This window comes from Pleurodeles waltl, chromosome 1_1, assembly GCF_031143425.1.
Source record: "Pleurodeles waltl isolate 20211129_DDA chromosome 1_1, aPleWal1.hap1.20221129, whole genome shotgun sequence".
Taxonomy (NCBI): Eukaryota; Metazoa; Chordata; class Amphibia; order Caudata; family Salamandridae; genus Pleurodeles; species Pleurodeles waltl.
This window is the reverse complement of record NC_090436.1, coordinates 273,651,793-273,657,792: the sequence shown is the minus strand read 5'-3', so window position 1 is coordinate 273,657,792 and position 6,000 is coordinate 273,651,793.

The following is a 6,000-nucleotide window of genomic DNA, read 5'->3' as shown; positions in this document are numbered from 1 at the left end:
GGGCACCCTGGCAGTGCCCTTTAGAAACAGGGCTTAGTTTTCAGTAGTGCGGCCGGTGCAGTGTTCACTGGGGCCCAGAAGCCTCACTGAACCCTGAGTATTACTGTACTTTATACACAGCCGCCGAGGGACGCTATTGTTTGGAAACAGAGTCACGCTAATAGAAACGGAGCGTCAATTGCGTGCATGAATCGCCCACTAGACCAGGTGAATCTGCTGCCAATGGTACACGCAGAAACGGTACACACATTACCCCACATACGTGACACCACATGTTAACCTCAAACACCAACTGATATTACGAATCCGGGGGTTGTCTAAATCACCAGGTTACTCACTTATTTTAACGTTAAAGGGCATATTGTTGTACACTTTTTGCTTTATAAATATCATTCCTTCTCGGCGGGTACTTGAAGATCTGCACCACTTAGAACGTTTACCCAGGTACTGCCCTGTAGGGTCTTTCTTCAACAAAAACGGAGCCCAGGCTGAAAAGCGGCTTTATAGACCAACGTGATCAAGCCAAGGAGCACAGAGAAAAAAACGAAAAACGTTGACCAGAGAATAATATTAATGAAAAAAACCGCTTTAGTCCTACAAGAAGAGACGGCGCTGGCAATAATGATAATATAAAATGCATGCACAGCAACGTATGCTGATTTGTTCATAAGTATTCGTCGTATCGGAAAACAGCTAAAACTAAGAATGGAACGTTGGTTAAATAACAGATAAATCACTCGCACGTCACACCACACCCACATTTCATAAAACGCATTTATTTCAAACAAGAATGCTACGAAACCACTTGGATAATTTATTTGATTCCTGAAAAGCAGAGCAAGACACGATTATACCACAAATCCAAGAGCTCTAGCCTGTTGTACAACTAGCGATGTTACTCATTCACTGGTACGTGCATTTTTGTGCTATTCTCGTAAATGACTACCAACGAGTCTGTTTATGACGATAAACAGCGACATAATACCACGTGGTAATATTATAACTACTATGAAACAATTTAAAGTGTAGATACCTTAAATTAAGAAACAAATAGTCCACAAACACCTAAAAAAAATGATATAGCTGTGTGTAAATGTGAGGTTCTGAAGATAAGCCAGTATCTTAAAGACGAAGCAAAGGGCACGCGTGGCATCTCTATTGGAATTACATTTTGATTTAGCCTAATAATAGCCGACTACAGAGGTTGGAATTGAGGGCGCTAAGAGTGTTGTGGGACAAAAAGCTTCTCAGCGCTAGAGTAACACGACAACTAGTTTTTATTTATGGCTATAGTAAGATTTCAGCATCCAGCTCTAAAAACGGTCACAGAGCTGCAACATACTAGCAAATCAAATTTAACTCTCTAAAGCATAAATGCAAAAAAAAAAAAAAAATACACTGCTATGATCAAAGGCAGCTTTTTTGGGACAATTCAGGAAGGTCCTAGTTACACAATTGATATAATAAAACAATCACTGCATGAAACTTCGGCGATGTGTGTGTGATAGCGGCCCCTGCCGGCTAAGCGCTGTAGGACACTGGAAAAGACAGAATAGTCCACCGAGTGCCCAGGTGAGGTGTGCCCAGTGAGAATAATGGTAGAGATCAAGGGGTGACCGCTTGAATTCTGTAAATGTATGCTTCATCCACTTTAAGAAGATGTAGGTATTTAATAGCTCATCACTGGACAGAAACAGACGGAAAACACGTTGTTTTGTTACCAGAGTGCAAGAAAAAAATGCTTGTAGTTTTTGAAAACAACAAGCCACATGCCACAAGTTCAATGTTTTTGAAAACTGCTGCTGTTTCAATGTTTTTGAAAATTGGAAACAAGCATTTGTGGGGTCATAAAATGACACACCCTCCAATAGCAGCCTTACCTTCTGTCTCTCAAACCGGGGTTCAATAAGGAGAATGACAGAAAAAAGACAGACCTAGTAAAGCACTGGAAGGAATGCCTAAATTAATGCACAAGGACACATGGCAGAATCATCAATACTTGATCATCTCAAGCTCCCATCACTTGTAAAACCTGGACTGGGAAATACGGAGAGGCAACACACAGAACGACCCCCTGAGAGGGGATAAAAACATGAAGGGCAGATATGACAGTCCAGAGACGAGACTTGTCAGGTGAGGGAGAGAGAATAAGAGGGGGGAGAAAGAATGAAAGAGAGAGAGAGAAACTACTCGCACACAAACACAAAAGCTAGCAGCACGAGAGAAATATACCACACAAGCACACACAGCTTATATAAGTTAGCAGGTATATGCAGTTTCTTTGCATTTACACATTGACATCTGACCTATAAAGCTGAAAGTGACACAACCAATCATTAAAGCTTTGGCCTCGCAGTTTGGTAGTGTGTCTCCAAGCAGCAGATTACACACTCCAGTAAGCTGGTCTTTCTGGACTGTTAGCGGATGGTCTCAGCGGCAGAGGTGGGTGAGACACTGAAAGCTGCAGGTAGGCTGGAGTTAGATGACTGGTTTTGGCTCAGCTCGAGCTCCTCTTGCACCCTCGAGTCCAAAACGTGCTTTGCTTTCCTGCGGCCCCTGTATTTCACCCTCGCTGTACATCGTGCTGTTAGAACCAAACCATACCCCTGGATCGGCTCTGGCACTCGTGAAGATTTCTGGTCCCTGTGAGCTCATATAGGTCAACAAAGTTAGGAAGTAGAGCAATGAAGTACAACAAATCTTTAAAACTGGGGTACTGGCTCCTGTACTATCACCAAGTTTGCACAAGTACTGCCCTAACAAGGGAGGCCTGACCTTTTGTGGAGTAACTATCAGACTCCTGCATTCCTAGCCAATACTTTTCTGACATGGGCAAGTTCATTTTATTGATTTTATTATTATATGTAAACTTTTTGGGTCTGGCTGTTGTGAAGAGGTGTTTCTAATAATATACAGAGAGATGGTTTTGGGTCCTGCTTTTAATCATTGCCTTTCCTGGAGGAGTCTCTTTCAGCCTTTGACTTGAGACTTTGCCAATCATGTCTTGGCTCCTCCAAGTGCAGTATTCAACTCTTCCCTAACAGCATTGCCTGTTTCCTTGTATTCTTTCACCCTCACGCCAGGGCTTTCAATGAACGGCACGAGGGACCACGTCACAACTGAGTCCTCCCTGCTGCTGCTGCTTTCTCCCTGCTGTGACTCACCCTAACGTGCTAGTATGGCACACATTAACACATTAAAACAAGAGCAATTGCTCTCACCAAAGCCTTTTACGCTATTACATTGGTGTGGTATGTAAGTTATTTTTAACTATCCTTTTTTCTCTCTTTAGCTTTCAAATTGAATCTGTAATATTGTTTTCCTCAGTGGCACTAAAGGCAGAAGAAAAAGCTTTTAAAATAACATTGAACTGCATGGATAAGTGGTAAACGTTTGCAAATATGGCCTATACGCTTGCTAGCTGGTCTTAAAGATGAAAAAGAAGGCCATACACATGGGTAAGTAGGACTTATGTTGGCACATGCAGGCTTTGCCCTTCTGTAAGTTGTTGCATGGTGCACAAGATGTTTAGATGTATATTCAGGCTGTCTATTTGGGACATTAAGGCCCCGATTTACACTTTTTGGTGCAAAACTGCGTTAGTGCACTGGCTTGCACCATTTCTGTGCACCATATTTATGGAATGGTGCAAGCCGGTGCAAAGGATAAGCTAGCATTACAAAAAAATGACGTTAGCAGGGTGGGGCTGTTGGTATGGGAGAAGGGGGGTTTGCACCACAAAATGACGTTAGGTGGGTTAGACAAAAAAAAAAAAGACTCTAACCTGCCTAAAGTCATTTTCTGATACAAAATCATCCATACCACATGACTCCTGTCTTAGAAAAGACAGGAGTCATGTCCACCACCCCAAAGACCAGCACAGGGGACCAGGGTCCCCTGGGCGTGGTCACTGCACCCAGTGCCATGTAGGGGGCCCATTTCAGGGCCCCCAGTGGCACTTAAAAATATATATATATACTTACCTGTACTTGCCTATACTTATCTGGGATGGGGTCCCCCATCCTCCGCTGTCCCTCTGATGTGGGTGGAGGTGTTCCTGGGGCCTGGGGAGGACACCTGTGGGCTTATTCCATGATGTTCCATCATGGAAATAGGCCCACACATCCCCTAATGCCTGCCATGACCCAGGTGTTAAAAAATGGTGCAGAGCATGACCCCTCCTACCTCCGTGCGTGATTTTAGCACCGGGGGATAAATATGGCGCTAAGGCCATAGAGTCATTTTTGCACTCTGTAAATTTGGGGGTAGAGGGGCAATTCTGTGGCTGTGTAAATAGTGCTACACCTGGTAAAGCAGACCCTGTCAATGTGTAAGCAGAGATTACACACAGTCAAGCAGGCCTTAAACATCAGTAAGCAACTCCTGTACCCTTGCAAACACACCCTCAGGATAGGTAAACAATTCATATATTGGTTAAGTGGGTCCTATACATGGTATAGGACGCCTTCCTATAGTCAGGTAACCCCCGACTTTACATTCCACATATATAAACAGGAGACTGCATCGAGCTGAGGCACGTGGACATCCTCGGCATCTTCTAAATTAACTCCACATCCCATCACCCCTGCCGATTGCGTGCTACTAGCACTGAGGATGTGGTCGGGCAACACTGGACTCCCAGCTCTCGGTGAGGAGCGCGCCTCACAAGAATCCAAGCTTAATATTTTGAATTTATGATGTCCACCCACAAAGGAAGCTGGCTCGGCCTGGGAAGTGAAATGTGCACTTGGGAGAAGCAGTCTAGTCGTCTTTATGTACCAGATGCCGAGGAATTAGCAGCGAGCCCGAGTTTACGTTCCTGGCGGCAGTCCCTGAGCAGGAGTTATTAGCCAAGGCAGGCTCCGCGTCACACAGCTTGGGAAGCCCATCCAGCGCTGCTCTACTTTCGTTTTCTCTAACTCCAAGAAAACAAATGCACTCTCTTTACAGCTCCCAGCACCTCCCCGGGGAGCTGAGGTGGGGGTGGGGCGAGGAAGGGAAAAGAATAGGCAGACGTTGGTCTGCGGGTTCTGCAGCGACTTCCCCAGTCAAGCCCCCACATGTGCACCCCCCCAAGAATCAGAAACCGCTTGGTCAAAACGAAACCACGAGTGCAGACCCAGCAAACTAAACACGTCATCCTCTTCACAGCTAGACCTTGCCCCCTGTGCTAAGGAGGGGAATATCTGGAATTTGGCAACTAATTTCACCATTAACTTTCATTTTCAGCGGGTACTAAACAAATGAACAATTACCCATAGAAGTACATAAATATGTAATTCCATACAAAATAACGGTGATCCATATCTACTCATACCTAGACCTAAAATGTCCGTTCATAATTAACATATACACTACCACATGAGCTGCATGTACAGAGCAAAACGTATGCTGTAAACATAAAACCCTTATTCGTAATTCACGTATATTGCACTTGTGATGTGTCGTTATTTTCGTGTATCTATATGTGCACAAAATATATTCCCACGCACGTTTATGAGACATATACATCTGTAAATTGCAATATGTTATTTGTTGGCCTGCTGTACAAGGGGAGGGCTGTGCCTGTGAAGAGAATAGAGCCAAGAAGAGTTCGACATTACTGCCGCATCCAGAGGTGTAACCGAACTGATGAAGCGCCAACACAAATGGTGCCTGAATTACTACCAGTAGGCCTGTACGTGCGCCGTGCTTCCATAATGCCACCGATAACTCCCTGCTCTCTGATATTCCACGAGTCTGAAGGCTGAGTGCGGTGCCATTGTTGAGAAATGTAACACACGCTACCCGGTAATCATGTATTACATTGCATGGATCAGTTTTGCCTAATTGTCATGAAAAATTTAAATTTTTTCAAAAGTAGTAGATTAGAAATTGTAATATATAGTAAGGGAAGTATATTTGTCTGCAGGAGTAAGGGTTTTTGCAGGTCCTCTGTACAATGCTTTGCTAACAATGGCTGTTGATTGCGTGGAAACTTCACGTTTTGTTTACTTTTCA